Source organism: Haliotis cracherodii, unplaced genomic scaffold, assembly GCF_022045235.1.
Source record: "Haliotis cracherodii isolate W230 unplaced genomic scaffold, xgHalCrac1.p SCAF_10, whole genome shotgun sequence".
In the NCBI taxonomy this organism is placed as follows: Eukaryota; Metazoa; Mollusca; class Gastropoda; order Lepetellida; family Haliotidae; genus Haliotis; species Haliotis cracherodii.
Window position 1 is genome coordinate 58009604 of NW_027266265.1, and position 16451 is coordinate 58026054.

Below are 16451 nucleotides of genomic sequence, written 5' to 3' on the forward strand. Positions count from 1 at the left end.
TCATTGACAGTTAATACACATTTTCTATTTTGATGACCAGTCGGGGACTAAAATGGAATAGAGCGACCTTAAATGTACACAGTCATAAATCGTAATAAACCGTAGCCAATGTCTAGTTCTTACAGAATTCACAATGATGCATTCCAACTGCTGTCATGTTATATACTTTGTTACCTAGTCCAGTATTATTTTAACCCCTTACAAACAACTATTCGCCTTTTCCTTAATGATAAATACCATCTGAAAGTTAAGATACTCCTACTACGCGCGATTTTTAAAAATTGTTCTTTAAAATATTTTCAAAATTATTATTACTTGAAAATTATTTTGTATGTAATATTTTCTTTTTGTTTTGTTCTTCAGATATTGGATACTCTTTTGGTATGTAAACAATCATTGTTGTTGGTAATAAGCATATAATCATGTTTTATACATTGATACCATACATCGTATACTAGCTCTATGGATACCCAAATTTGAATAAAGTTTCCAAATGGTTTCTCAAGCCGCGACTATATTATATAGCAGGTTATTACAGTGATATATATAGAAAAAGAAATTCACGTTGTTTTCGACTCGGTCACAACATGAGAGATATAGAGGGCTGTCTTACATTTCCTTCTTTCAATTCAGCATGTATTTTGAATTCTGTTTCTGCAAACAGAGCTTAGAATATTTACAAAATGTTAAAATTATGTATTTTATTGCGGGATTTTAAGTAAAAAATAAAAATACAATCGAATAGTAATAACAACCGACCGAAATTTCAATGTACATGTTATGTGTTACTATGTACTTGAAATAATATATATGATTGTTATATTTCATTGAGATAAAAGAAAAACGTGCTTAAAAAACATCGTATACAGTCGTGTACAAGGCCGTGCCATGTTGTTTATTACAGCATCTATTTTATCATATATACGTTTTAGTATCAGAGACATATGTGTCGAAATAAAATATTATTTTTTTTTTACAAATAATAAATTCAGATAAGACTTATCAGTCTCGTTAAACATTAGAGACACTATCATATGTTGTTATTTTATATCACTCCAAAATGGATTTCAGCGAGGTAAATCATTATATGAAAAAATCCTCCATAACATCCTGGAATGTCCCTTTAAATTCCGTACCTTTGTCCACTCTGATGGTTTGTGGCTTGCGACCGTGCGACAGGATGCCTTTGAATGCCTGGACAGTGGACTCGGGTTTCTTGTTTTTTTAAAGGGGCTACCCATAGATAGCACGACAAAACATAGACATGGTTCTAACTATCTATTTTCAAAATAGCATGTTCTGAAGTAAAACTGTGCACATCATGTTACACGGTTAAAACTCAAACCGTACGGTTTATTTGTGATCTCGTTAATAGGAAACGCTAGCATTGAAACATCAACTATGCAAGTCGTGACAGAGCTGAATAAGTGAACGCCTTCTATACAAATGGTTCACAATAGTACGCAGCGCGATTGATTCAAAATCCGGCTGCCTTCAGCGTTGTATTGTTATTCACTTTATTCGGATGTATTGTAGGCCATAGGCCCATGATACAATGGTTACAGTGTGGTAATGGGAGTTGGAGATCCCAACAGACTTTGCCTTAGATTCATAGCTTTCAGAATATACATGGCTAGTTTCTTAACAGTAAATGGGTTGGTAGATGACATTAAAATATTGTACTTATGTCTTGTCGGGAACTCATAATAATGCAAGGATATATATTCTGACCTCAAAGCTTGATAACAATCACAAATTAATTCAGCGTTGTAGTCAATGCAGGGTGACGTGACTACATCGTTCTTGCTCGCTAAATGTAATTAAACGACACTGCTAGCTTACTGATTGTATAGTCTTATCTATTTCTTCTATGTTTTTTTCCATACAGGTTGTCTAACGTTCATGGTGTACAACGTGTAGACCGTACAAGATGAATTTGATCCAGCTAGACGTACATTTTTTCCCCTACATTATACCGTCTTTATTGTGGTATGATGTACTTTTAACACACACCTTCCACAACAAAGCAGCCCAAATGATCCTGAAATGGTATGAAAATACCAGCTGAGCTGCATTAGGCTGAGTGCACACTCCTCGTATAAAGTGCGTATTCCAATAAAAGTTTTTAACTAACCCTAAATTTTCTGCTATTTATTTATTACACTCAGATACGTATGATAGATAAAGGGATACTGTTCCCTTCAACCCAATCGCCGCAGTTTGGCAGTGTTTTACAAAACCGTACGTTTACTGACACTTCTACCACAGTAGAAAGGAGCATGTGTCTTGAAATTGACACTGTACATATAATTAATCCATTTACACAAACAACATTGATACCGGCCGCGGCTATATGTATTTACTAAACAAATTGCTTTTTAAATCGCCTTTCAATACACCGGGGCACTAGAGCCCGGCACGCAAGCCAGACACGCACCACGCACACATTTATACACTGCTAACCGCCTTACTGCCGAGAACTCGCGACAGGTACCTATGTTCACAAAGAATAAAAACACATAACAGACAAATCAACATTTGTATTCACCATCAAACTATGCTTGAAATGATGAGATGCGGTATGCATCGTCTAACTGCTTCAATCTCAGGAAGACACTTACAACAACCATCCTTAGTCTCAAAAACCAACAGACGACTGTCCAAAAGCAGACGAACTTTTTTCTTATTCGCATCTAACTCGTTAAAGACGGGGGAACCGCTAGCAGACGACTAACGGGAAACCGCTAGCAGACGACGAGCACCTGTGTCAACACCTTAAATCACCTTGTTACCACATCTTTAGGGAGGTTGCAACGGTCTAACGCACATTCAAGTACCCCCCTCCATTGTACACTCGCTCACACTTCATCGCTTTCCTTTGAAATTGGGTGGTAAATGCTATTGTTGTCATGAACTACTAAGTTTTCCTCTACTAGTGTCCAGAGTCGGGCCAAGACAGGCAAACGTTATTGGCTAATTACTCCATTATCGACGAACATACCTACATATTATTGATGCAACAGACATACATGACATTTATGAACATCCACACACAAAAAAACAAGCAGCATAATGAAGTTATTGCCAGTAAATCGCTTGAACATAATAAAGTCGAGCTGTGTGTAAGCGGGGCTGGCTTATGTTACATGTAAAAGAACAATCGTTAAACGAAATAGGATTTGAAACGTATCAAAAACTACCAACTATCGTGATACAAGTTTCCATCTGTCGGCGAAGCGTTTACATGTATAGAATAGAACTATGTGTCAGTAAACACCACTTCAAAATGCAGACACGTTGGTTAATTTGAAGGTATTTTCCCCATACTCTCAACTCTCAAGTGTTCGGTCCGACTAAACCCGGTGTGTCCAAATCAACTTATACCTTACAAATGTATCACCAAATGTGCTTACAACTACAGACTAGTATTATATCTACCTAAATACCACTTTAAAGTGCCTCATATCACGGTATTTAATGAAAACTGGTCCGTTAAAGTCAAACACTTTTATAGTATTTTCTCAAGAATCTCCATCACATGTGTTTGCCCCGAACTTTTCCCGGGCTGTCAAAATCAAGTTTAAACTCTTTAAACTCACACATGTATAATCATATGTGATGTAGATGTTTCAGTCAGTGCATCAAAGAATAGAACTTATTTCCCTTAAATTATTTGTTTCAATCACTTTCGGGAACAGATCTCAGGCTCTCGGTTGTTCCTAATAATTGAAATACTATACAAACACCCAACGTCTCCAGAATGTCAAATGGTAGGGCTCTTAATGCATTGGCTGGTCAGATTCGGGGACTTGGTTCACTGCATGTCATCGCAATTCGAGGGCATCGATCGTTGCTCATAATAGAATTCAGTGGTTTGTCTGGACCGAACTCGAATTTTTAAAGACCGCCATCGTGTAGCTGCAATAGTGCTGAGTGTGAGGACAAACAAACAAACAACCATTGACAAATAGTACAGATCACTGCATTCTACACTGCTTGTTACTTGTTGCCTTAACTTGGTAGTTTCTGTTTATAGTGTAAATACAATGCAAAGCAATGTATCTGCATTTAACGAAACAATTCCCGGGGAAATAATTGGAAAACGTCAACAAAAATGTTTGGCCATTCATTACTTGCTCCATGAATTTCAACAGAATAGCAGACGTTTTCCTCATAACCCTTAGAAATTCGTTTTATGATAAGCAACAATGAACATTGGTTTAAGATAACATTAAGTCATGGGTGATTTGAAAGGCTAATTTTATACCAGTACTCTGTACCACTATCCGTTACTGTCAGACCATTATATTGCCATTTTTCAGTTGGACCAAATGGTTTCAAGAAGAAAGAACTTATACACGTTAAGGGACAATGAAAATTCATGTGATATAAAGCCAAGAGAAGAAACAAAATGAACTGTTTTCCGGCTGCTCTGATAAAGTAGAGGCAACATTTTCCTTACATGTCCTCTATTTAAGAGTCGTTGTTCACTAGATCACAAGCTTGATTTCAGACCTTTGCAACAAAACCAAACACAGGACATGCATCCAATGACCGAAATTGTGTATGATATATTTAGGGAGCTACACCTTTTCTTTTTGTTGTATTACTCAAAACCACCATTTCCATGGATGCTATGACCAGAATTTAAAAACAGTAAATACTTGTTCATAGCGGGTTTCAAATACGTCATCCCAGGGCCTAAATTGTATGTGAATGTTTAATCGTCGACATGCCGTAGAAAGTTATCATCTTTATCATCTTACGAAATGTTTATACATTATCATCTTTTACATAACTATCCTTTCATATAATGAAAACAAGACATCACGCAACCACATCAAACATACAAACAAGCTTGGTCACATTTTACAGTTAATTACTACGCTAGCCTTGACATATATATCCGTTGACTTCCAGATAGAGACATGTTGATCAGTTTACATTTTACACGCGTATCAAATTTAATCATTCTTTGAAAAAAAGATACAGATTTATGTAAGTATCTGAACAATTTACTAAAAAGAGAAACATTTATAAGAGACGCTAATCTTTACTGTAGGCCTCGGTTGAATGTTAGCAATACCCCAATGACAGGACAACGTCTTAGTCATACTAATATTCGTACTTATGAAACGAAAAATAATGAAAACACCTTTTTCGATGTGAAATAACGAAGCAGATTTTAGTAAACTTGTGCAGGTCCACCGCACGCCATATCTCCTTGGAGTAAATGTGTATATATTTCTCAGTCATAAATAATGATAGGTCTAGAAGGACAATTTATTTCGATTATCCATTAACACTGTAACAAAAGCGAAAAAATTCTATCCATATTCAAAAGAAACCTCTGCCAAAATTATTGTCTGATTCCGACTAAAGGGCGATCTTTTTTGTTCCAAAGGGCAATAACTCTCCTTTTGAAATGATATAAGCGACGGTCCAACCTGTTGCTTCCGGTCTAGTTCCCGGATCAATGCACGCTGCGACAACTAGTGAAATGTAGAGACGGATCCAAGCTAAAGAGTTACCCTGTTGCACCTTCGTTCACAAACTGTCGTTTACAACCGAATATTTTTAACTAGCACATATTTTGTCGTGATTATTAGTTTATAATATCAACATTTGTTAAGTCTTCAACTACAAGACGAATTGTCACTATGACAGATAGCGGAAAACGTCATGAAAAACGGTATATTGCCACGGTATTTTCTACGTCAGAAAATGGCGAGGTATTCTGTCAGTCTGAGCAAACATATTGCATCGATGACAGAATGCAAACTCATTTTATTTAGCAGATTTTGTGTTATTTCACACAACAATTCGAAGCATTCAAATCTCAACAAATACAGTTGCCTACATTTGCAGCACACATATAATATTGAGAAGCCTTTACCAATGATCCATATAGTAAGTATACATCCGTGTCTTTACACATATTTTAAGAAGAAAAAACGTTCAAAGTAACAGAACAGCTGATTTTAAATGTTACTTTTTATATCAAATTTATACTTGCATCTGAATATTGTTTTTAGAAATATGCCAAATATAAATCTACCATGCATCTATTAAGCACTCAGTTACTCAGTTGCAATATACATATTAGTCATCATACTTTGAAATAAGAGATTTAGCCATATTATTCTGCCCAGTAAAACATATGTCCCACCATTAAGTGCTCATTAAGAGTCATCACGGGTGCTAATTGATCCATCATTTCTTACAGAATTATGATACTCATGCTCTTAAAATAGTAGTGTAATACAGAGATTTGTCCAAACAAGCATTACATCATACTGACTACCCCACAAAATGTGTATGATGCATAAATAGATGTAAATCATAGTTTTATCTTCTTGTTTTAGTAACATTATATATATTTTAATGTTGACAAATAATTTCCCATTCAAGTCCACACACTATCCTGCTGTATCTAAGTGTCCTGATTTTCATTCAACAATACTTCAAGACACCTGTAGTATAAAGTATATTTTGTAGATATTATTACAAGTTTATCATCAAATCTTCTGATGGTTAAATAAATGCAAATTGAACCCCACAATGATTTGAGGACCTTCTCTGCAAAGATCAGCGTCCTTCAAAGGAGTCTCTTAAGTCATTGGATTGTGACACAGCTTCAATCCTGGGGCAGTGGGATGCTCTCTCCATCACTAACAATCACCTTTATAGGAAACAGACTGCAGAGGGTGATCATCCCTACTTTCAGCTCATTGTTCCACAGCAGCAACAAGAATCCTTCATTTCTCATCATCATGACGTCTTCTTGAGACGAGTTTTTATTGGCCAGGAATGACGGGGGATGTCGAGAACCACATTTGCAGCTGCCAGAGGTGCATTCTTCGGAAAGCTGCTAATCAGACTGAGCGCTCACCATTGGTCAACATCCAGACCACTCAGCCCATGGAAATGGTGCGTGTCGACTATCTCAGTCTGGAACCTTCATCTGGTGGTTACTCAAATGTTCTGCTCATTACTGACCACTTCACCAAGTATGCTGTTGCGATTCCAACTCGTAACCAAACAGCATGAACAACAGCGAAGGCCTTGTTTTGAGCACTTCATCGTTCACTGGTGTCCCTGAAAGATTACATTCCGATCAGGGCCGGAATTTCGAAAGTGACGTTATCACACAAATGTGCAGTATACTTGGGGTACAGAAAACAAAGACAACTCCCTATCACCCCATAGGGAACGGGTTATGTGAACGGTTTAACCGCTCGGGACTCTGCAGAATCAGGAAAAGGCCCGATGGAAGGACCATATTGCACATGTGGTCCATGGCTATAACTGTACCTTGCAAGAGTCTTCTGGGTTCACGCCCTATTTTCTCATGTTTGGCAGACATCTTAGATCTCCAGTGCCTGGGGGTTCTCAATTTGGTCATCCGGTGGAAACTCCTTCGTTTCCAAGGTCACCACCAGCTCAATTATCTGGTGTTCCATCTTCTACGACGCCTCCATCTTCGATGTCGCCGTTGCTTGAGTTGCCTTGAGGAATTTCAACTTCCCCAGTGCCTTCCAGCCCTTCTACTTCTGCACCTGTGGGTCCAGGTTCACTTTCGGTTACCCCATGCCAGAGACCAAGTGGATGACTGATGGTCAATGGGTGGTGGAACAAAACATGGTTTGGGTATAGTTCTCTATTTAGTCCTTTGTGTATATGTTTTGAGGAAATTCTATTGCTTTCTCAGGTTCAACTTTCGGCAACCATTCATTATCATGCTCCTTTGCTTGGCTGGTCGTCTGTTTTCAGGTGTGTATGGTGAGGGCACCATTTCCCAAACGGGGGTGCGTGTAGCAGGGTAGTTTGTTACCTTTCTTATGTTATTGCTATATACATCATTATTCATACATCATCATCATCATCACCATCTATATGTTCATTGTTTGTCTTGTCTACAGGTGCATGTAAGTAAATAACTCTTCAAAGTACTTGCCACTTGTATTTTCAATCTCTGGGAATCTCTTCAACCTTCCGTCGATCTTTCGACGTTTTTTCACACATGTAGGGTTTCCCTCAGTCTATTTATATCTTGCATTAAGCGCTTCCTTTAATGCTTAATGTAATCTATCTTCTAATTGGACACCCTGGTCCTCTACAGGTAGCTTCCTTCTATACCTGACTTCCTCCTCACTTCATATGTCTGCTGTTGTGGATAAAGGATGTTCTTTTCTCCAGGTATGGAATGGCCACTGTTCAATTTGTTTTCATCTGCCTCCGTCAGAAATTAATATCTATATTAGGGTGCTGAATTAAATTGAATAACATATATAATATCATTGAAAGTAATATTAAATTACTAAATCAATATTATAGAACTAATTTGTAAAATAATTATCTGCATGGTCCATTTTATCCCATGTGCTTTTTCAAGTATTATATAATGTTAATGTTAAATGACTACTAGTTTCATTATGGTTACAAAATGGGTTTGTACTTCTATATTTAATATTAATACCTGTTATTCTCCAAATATCTGACTTCATGTGCTGCTGTTGAGGAGGAAGGATGTGTTCTATTCTTCAGGTGATTTCCTCAACAGCAGCCATTCCCACCATTTAATAAAAGCATAGTTATCATCTGCCTGTGTCTGTGTTCTCCAATAGTCTGAGCCGGATCCAATACACCACCCCGGCTTCAATTGTGGCGCCCAACGTGGGACTGAGCACGTTCATATTACATTTGAGCAAAATAAGCCTCGGTAGCCTACTATGCGGCCAGGGACGTGCCTTCTGTTGGGTGTATGTAGCAGGGCGTGGAGACATCTTCCAGATGACATCCTTACCTTGTCAGCTTGCTGGCGGGGTTTTAACCTCTTTGGTCATGTGGACAAGGCGTCCGACCTCAGATCATGCAACTTGGCAATTTGAATCTTAATTCTGGGCAGTCACTGAAGAAACGTTGACCAGGTTGGGCCGTGTGTCTGGACTGTGTGTCTTGGTTAGACCCTGCGGTTTGTGTGATGTCCCTAGCTTTGGTGGCGTGAGTGTTTTATTGATTATACTGACTGTACGCATTACGTCAGCCTACCGTATGTAAGTTGCTCCATTATGTATGTTAACCCATTCTTGGTTGTTACATGAATGGTATCAGACACTGTAAGTAATGTGTAATTGGTTGTGTCCTGTCCGGGACTCGTAACGTGGACCGGCACGGGACTCATGGCAAGACGTATGGACACAGCTCGCGGTCATGCGACGTGAGGGTGTAGCTCGCGGTCGAGATGCAAGGGGTGCTTACCATCAGAAAGAGCCGGTGTCCCGGTATAAACTCTCCCCCGTACAAATTCTCCCCCCGGAGATTTTATACCGGTACAGATTCTCCCCCGGAGAATCTGTTCTGAATTAAAATCTCCCCCGGGCGGATATGTTTCGCGCCCCCCTCAGTATAAAGTCTCCCGCCTGATTATTCGGTTTGTTGCAACGTCTTTAAGTACTATATTCTTTAAATAGTTATCTTTAATGTAAGGAGGGTTACTTTAAAAAATAGATTATGAATTGATATTTCAGCATATTTAATTTGGTAACTGTACCTTCCATCCTAAAATAATTATAAGACATAATCATACCAAAATAATTTGAATGAACTGACTTAATGTAACAAATACATGTTCGGTTACTGTTGTAACAGAATTCAGAAATCTTATTAATCCTCGCAAACATTCGGTTTTAACACTAACTACGTAAAAACTGTCAATATATCCACGCGCGCCTCCAGGTCAGGCTGTCCGTTATACTCTGATTTTAGATCTAAAATATATTCCTTAATACAGGCTACGATATGAAAAGAGTATCAGTGTAATATCAGTGGCTAGAATATCATGGTGCTAACAGGTTTCTGTTAAACATACAACATCATAACTATCTAATTCAGCACTGATAAAATCTACTTTGTCTTTAAGACTGCGTACGTTTAGATATATAATCTTTAAATCTGGACTATGCAAAGGTCCTGGATTCGGATGGATATCACCGCAGCAGAAGAGAAAAAGTAAAACTAAAAATGATAATCGGAAATTATATAAGCAAAGTAACCCAAAATATAGAGAAATGTTTATCATCTTCCCGAAGTGATTAGCATGTAGAATAGATTCAAAAACACCCACTATCAGCCTGTATTGAACAACATCATTCTGTATTCTAATACAGTTTTTGTTGTCTGTATACATTTTTTTAATACAGTTTGAGTCTACATGTGAACACAATCGATGGTTGAAATGTAAGTCTAAGAACAAAACATGAACTAATTTTCAAGAACTCTGATGTATAAAGTTACCTTCATCCTTGATTGACTGATGTATTTTCAATCTTTATTCAGCACTGAAGAGGCCACAGGCCTCTAGTACGAAGCATTAAGTTTATGAATAATCAGCATTGATTTTGACTCCATAAACTCTCATAAAGTATTCGTAAAGTATCAGGGGTCATTTAAACTTGCAAAATGATTGACATACCCCTTTAGAGAGCGAGGATTGGGCTGTTTTCCCACCCGATTGACTGATATTACAACATTCACATGGTTTAGAATGGTACAATGAATGGTAAAGCATGCAAATTACACTAATACGCGATATTTCATAAGAAAACATCATATCTCCGTTAAAACATATAACCAATATTTATGAGTCTACATATTGATATAAGACTTTATCACTGTATCCAATTCCAAAATTTTAGATATAAACTTTCGGACAGTTCAGTTCAAAATTCTTCAACCTTTAATACATCACAGGATTTGTAGCTAGACGACGGGAATCTACAGTCTTGACTGTGTGTTTTCTTTGATGAGAATATTTCTCCCCGACCTTAGCGTGTAGGGGTGTGATATCCTGGGCAGGAAATGACAGTGTTTTGACATTAATTAACGTGTTGGACATCTCTAATTAACCTTTACTAATTCATGTTAAACCAACACAGGATGTTTTCTGGAGGTGGACAATCGCGAATGCCATAGGGCTGACACGACATGTGTTAATAACTGTCCTAGAACTTCTAAAGTTACTAAACAATCTTTATACCTAACGACTAGCATATAAACTAAATATCGTCTCTATCAGAAGCCAGCTAAAACAACCAAACAATCAAATTTCAAAAACAAACCAAATTCTTAGGACTTATTTTCGATGAACATCTCACCTGGGATGCTCACATCCAAAACCTAACAACTAAATGCAGTAAAGACCTAAACACCCTAAGATGCCTAACTGGCTCTAACTGGGGAGTTTGAATACTATTCCTGTTGTTTTTTCTGAGTTAAGGGAGAAGCCCCATTTTTCAGCCCATTGTTATATTTTATTTAGAGATTTTTGGAGCAAATTTTGGGCCATTTTAATGCTTTTAATGCTTTTAGTGCGGATCATCCGCGAATTTTGATGTGTTTAGTTTAGAGGATAGGCCATCGAATAGATCGTTTATCATTATATTGAAGAAGTTGGGGCTGAGGATACTGCCCTGGGGAGTGCCATTTTCTAGGGGACATTGGTCCGATAGTGTTTGGTCTATACCCACGGTTATTTTACGATTGTTTAGGAAGTCCTGAATGTAGTTTATTATCTGACCTTTGAGTCCTATTTTTTAAAGTTTTTGTATTAGCCAGTCGTGCCATACCATGTCGAAAGCTTTAGAAAAGTCTAAGAAGATGCCTGTGGTATATTGTTTATTTAGTTGTCCTCTCTTAATATCTTGCTCTAGTCGGGCGAGGTTATCTTGGGTTGAGCGGCCAGGAGTGAAACCGCTTTGATCTGGGTTTAGTGCCTCAAATACAATCACACTGCCTCCCAATGCACAAACCCTAAAACTAAATGTAAAAAATGCGCACAAACAGACTGCCCAGGCACATGCACACCGTGGTGCATCCACTGCAAATCCATCCAACACACTTCACTTTCAAACCAATGCCCACACAGACACACACTCACCCAGCAGGCCAACAAACACATAGACACGGCCAAAATCCTACACCCGCATCCAAACCACTCCTCCCTACACCACACCCAAACACCATCCCACAAACAAACACCACACCCATAACTCTGTCTGGGGCCGCTACCGAGAAACCGCACCCACCTCACACACACAAGCAGCCACTCAACCAACCACGAACCCTCCCACATCTCAACATAGCCAAAACATCAACCCCCGCATGCAAAGCAAACCACAAAACTTCCGCCACAACACGACCCTCATCCAAGCACCCTACAGCCCACATGGCAACAACACTTCCCCACAAGCAAGCACAACAACAAAACACAAACACTAAGAAATCCACAGCTTCACCCATCCCGCAAACACCTACACAACCCTCCACATCACATGCCTCCCCTATGGAAACTACATAATAAAATGTGTTTGAAGACATTTTATTCGTGACAATATGTTGTTTACAAACATTTTTTCCGATCGATATCAATTGCCATCTCCGTCAACCACCAACATTAGAATTTGGCAGGAGGGAATTTGAAAGTCCATCAGAAAACACTCCCTTTCGAAAGTCCACGGGAACAATGTCCCAACTGAAGTGACAGCTTATCAAACTTGATGAAATTCATTTCAGAACACGCACAATTATGGAAATTATACACGACCTTCTATTTCTGGACCAGAAATGTCTAAGTTCTGTCACTATTTGGCGTTGGATCCGTGAAATCTTGAAATTGACCAGTCACACCATGCAGATTCCTCTTTTCAAAATATCCGGCTCGTCTGCAGCCTAAACAGCGGCTGTTCAGTCATACTCAGTTCCATTAGTAATCATATGGATGTTCCAGCAGGCTCGATCAAGCCCAGTAAATCTCTAGGTAAATGTTGAACCACATCATAGATCGGGGTTGTCATCTTGCCTCTTTTAACTAGATCAAGTTAATGTAAAGACATGATTGTCAGCCATTGACAGCTGTGAGGTGTGAGTAACCGTGATTTAGGTCAAGTTCTGCCACATCCAAGTTCGGGGTAGAGAGGCATTTACTTTGATGTTATTATTGTTTACTTGGGGTAATTGCTATCTAACTAATAACTCTTAGACATATTAAGTGTATATTAGAATGTTAATTCATAAAGTTTGCTGTAGAAATATATTCGTTTAGCATTTTAAAACCTTTTTTCTATTACCTGTCACCCCTACCATAGAAATGATGGCATGTTCGATTTCCAAGAAATGACTCTCTCACAGCCAAGTCCACAGTGTTCAACAGTGTGCAACAGTTCGATAGAAGTTAAAACATCTCTCTTTGGATTATGTTAGGAGTGTTATTTGTCAACTTCGTTTGAAAAACAATGTGTTTTGAACATTTATTATGAACTACTCACGACTTTGGTGTTTTTTAATCTTGAACTTTTGTAATATTTGTTACATATATAACTACCTGTGACCACTTTTCGGAATGTTCTAAGATCGCGGACCTGTGCACCTGTTTTATTACGCTTTGCAAGAGAGCACCCTGTTCAAAGCGTTGTTGCCGTCATGGTAGAATGAAGATAAACCTACTGTGTTTTGAAATTTGATTTAGTCCCACTGTTGAATAGATACCTCTTTATTATAATTTTGAACCGAGCGCTTTAGCAAAAACCACAGTAGGTTTATCTCCTAATTGTGATGCGTGCATTGAGGTGAGGTGAAGTGAATATTGCACTTAGTTATCGATGTGGACGTGTGTGTATGGCTGCTGGTACTTGTCCGGACGAATGCGATATTTTCGTGCTAGCCCACTGAGATATCACTCCGCAGTTTCACATGAATACCTCACTCAGACTCCTAAGCCGACTAGTCCTTGTTTAGCCAGGCAGGGTAACAACAAGTACAATCTTAAGGGAACCCTCGACCTTCCACTCTCCGGTCGGACGCTCTTCCATCAGACCAGGGAGGCGGTCTTAAGTGAAGTGGGGTTTAAGGTCACGTTGAAGATTATTTCACTTACAGAGCGACGTGCATGCATGTATGTGTGTGTCGGAGATTTGCTGCTTGTATTGGAATGTTAATACAGTTTACATTAAAAAAAAAGCTAGATTGTGATTAATGGTATCTGACCCAATGTCGCAAGGATTTGAGTTTAGCAGAGATTTGGTATGAATATGGAAAGGGTTTTGTCTCTTTCACATGTTGACTTCGCTGATGTATCTCACATGTGACTATATCAATGATCTCACGGCACTAAAGGTTTTGGGTGTACATATTTTCCGATACCCGTGTCTATGCGTAGATTAACCACCCCGCTCTATATTCACTTCAGCTGTTCACCACGTATATATTTATATATCTAACATTTACGAAGGTCTACATTAAAGTAGTGTACACTCTTGAGAGAAACGGATGCTTAACAATCCGTTCTCGCTGAGGCATATATACACATAGCAATGCCAAACATCATAGATCGTATATCATAAATGTCTTACCTGAAACAAGCGTTCTCATAGAGAAATGCAGACCGTATAACTTTGTGTACACTAATTGAAACATGTTTAGAATTGACAAACAACAAATACAAAGGCCACTGTGTGGAGCCACTGATCGAATCAAATAACTGTGCAGTGTAGATACATGTAAGTGTAACCATGTCAGTGCACCGATAAGACGCACGTCTCAGTGTACTGAGCAATATGATCACGTCATGTTATGCCTATTCAACATAACTACTTCTAAACAAACAGAGAAAATAGACTCACACACAAAAGAAACGCAAGTCGAGTATGCAGTATACATGCTATTTATTTTCAACAGTAAAGACAAGAAATACTTATAAGGCAAGATTGACAAAAAATTGACTGAAGACAGTTTAATGGATTAAAAGGCAGATGACTTAATTGTTTTTTCGAATGTTAAGGGCTTACACAGTTTCGGGTCAATACCAAAAATGTCAGTCAATACCTGGTGTGACCACCATTAGCATTGATCACTGCCACACATCTCCTGTACATTGAGTGGATCCGACGATTTGTGAAGGCCCTAGGGATCCTCCTGCACACATCCAGAGCAGCTGTGCGTAGTTCATCGGCAGTTGTAGGGACTGGGCGCACATTGTGCAGACGCCTTTGAACCTCATCCCACAAGTGTTCGATGGGGTTCAGGTCAGGGCTGAGGGCTGGTCACGGTAGAACACGGATGTTGTGTTGTTGCAGAAAGGCCATGGTAGCTCAGGCAACTTGGCGACGAGCGTTGTCCTGCAGGAAAATGTGTTGATGATGTGCAAAAAATGGAAAAATGATCACATGGTCGATATACCGCTGAGCAGTGACGCCGTGTCCCCGACCTTGACCAACATTCAGAAAGCACATGGGTCCAAGTCTCGCATTAAGTCCAATCCCTGCCCATATCATGACGCTAGGTCCACTCTATGGACCCCTTTCAACAACGTTTCTGTCAGCGAAATGATCACCTCGACGCCGCCAAATTCTGACTTCCGTCTGCATATGAGACACAAAAGCGACTTTCATCAGAGGTGATGACACGCCTCCACTCACGATGACGCCAATTGTGATGACCCTGTGCCCACAGAAGTCCTGCTTGTCGATGCCGTGGTTGGAGAACAGGATGACGTGCTAGTCGGCGACATCTGAGGTTGTTGGAACGGAGACGTCGGATCACAGTGTCCCGGCTAATGTGACGATTATGTGTTCCTATGGTCTGCACTTTCACTTGCAGTTAGGAACTGATGTCGCTGGTGTTGATTTTGCCGAAGGGGGTTGATCCTAGGACGGCCGCTCCGAGGAAGGTCATCTGTGGTCTATGTGGCATTGTTTCGATGCAGGAGACGGTAAATTGTGGTTATGTTAACGTTGAAATGACGGGCAACATCTTGGACAGACCCTCCAGCTTCCAAACGTCCGATAGCTTTGTTTCTCTGAATTTGAGTGGCATTGTTGACCAAGGAGTGGTAGGTCGAAGAATCGGCCACAGTTTTATAGCAACTACAGTTCGTGCATTTTCGACTTCGGGAGAAATGGGTGCATGATACCCACATATTCATTGAAATGGTGCGTTTTAGCTATTCTTTTTTTATGATGCGTTTTTACTCGGGGCTTCCAAAATGCAACCAAAAATATTGATAACACCATCAGGCTTCACTACATGCTAAAACTCGTATCAATTTATGGTTCCGTCTTTGTGTTTTTTTGCGTGTGAGTATACGTATGCATTCGCTGGCCTCATTCTCAATGAAGGCTATTTACAGGGAGAAGATATATAGTGGTGGAATTACCATGTGACGTAAACGATTTAAACATAGTTTAAACTTATTAATGACCGGCACTATAGTTCAAACGAATTGATATTAAAAATGTTGTGATAATGTAACTAAATACACAATACGTAGGCGTACAAAATAACAATGCATATAACACCTGTAAGAAGTCGGTTTGGTGTTGGAGGAGAGACCGAAGTGATGCATACTTTTACCATTTCGGTGAAACCCACCGGCAAGGGTATGGTGTTCCTACATA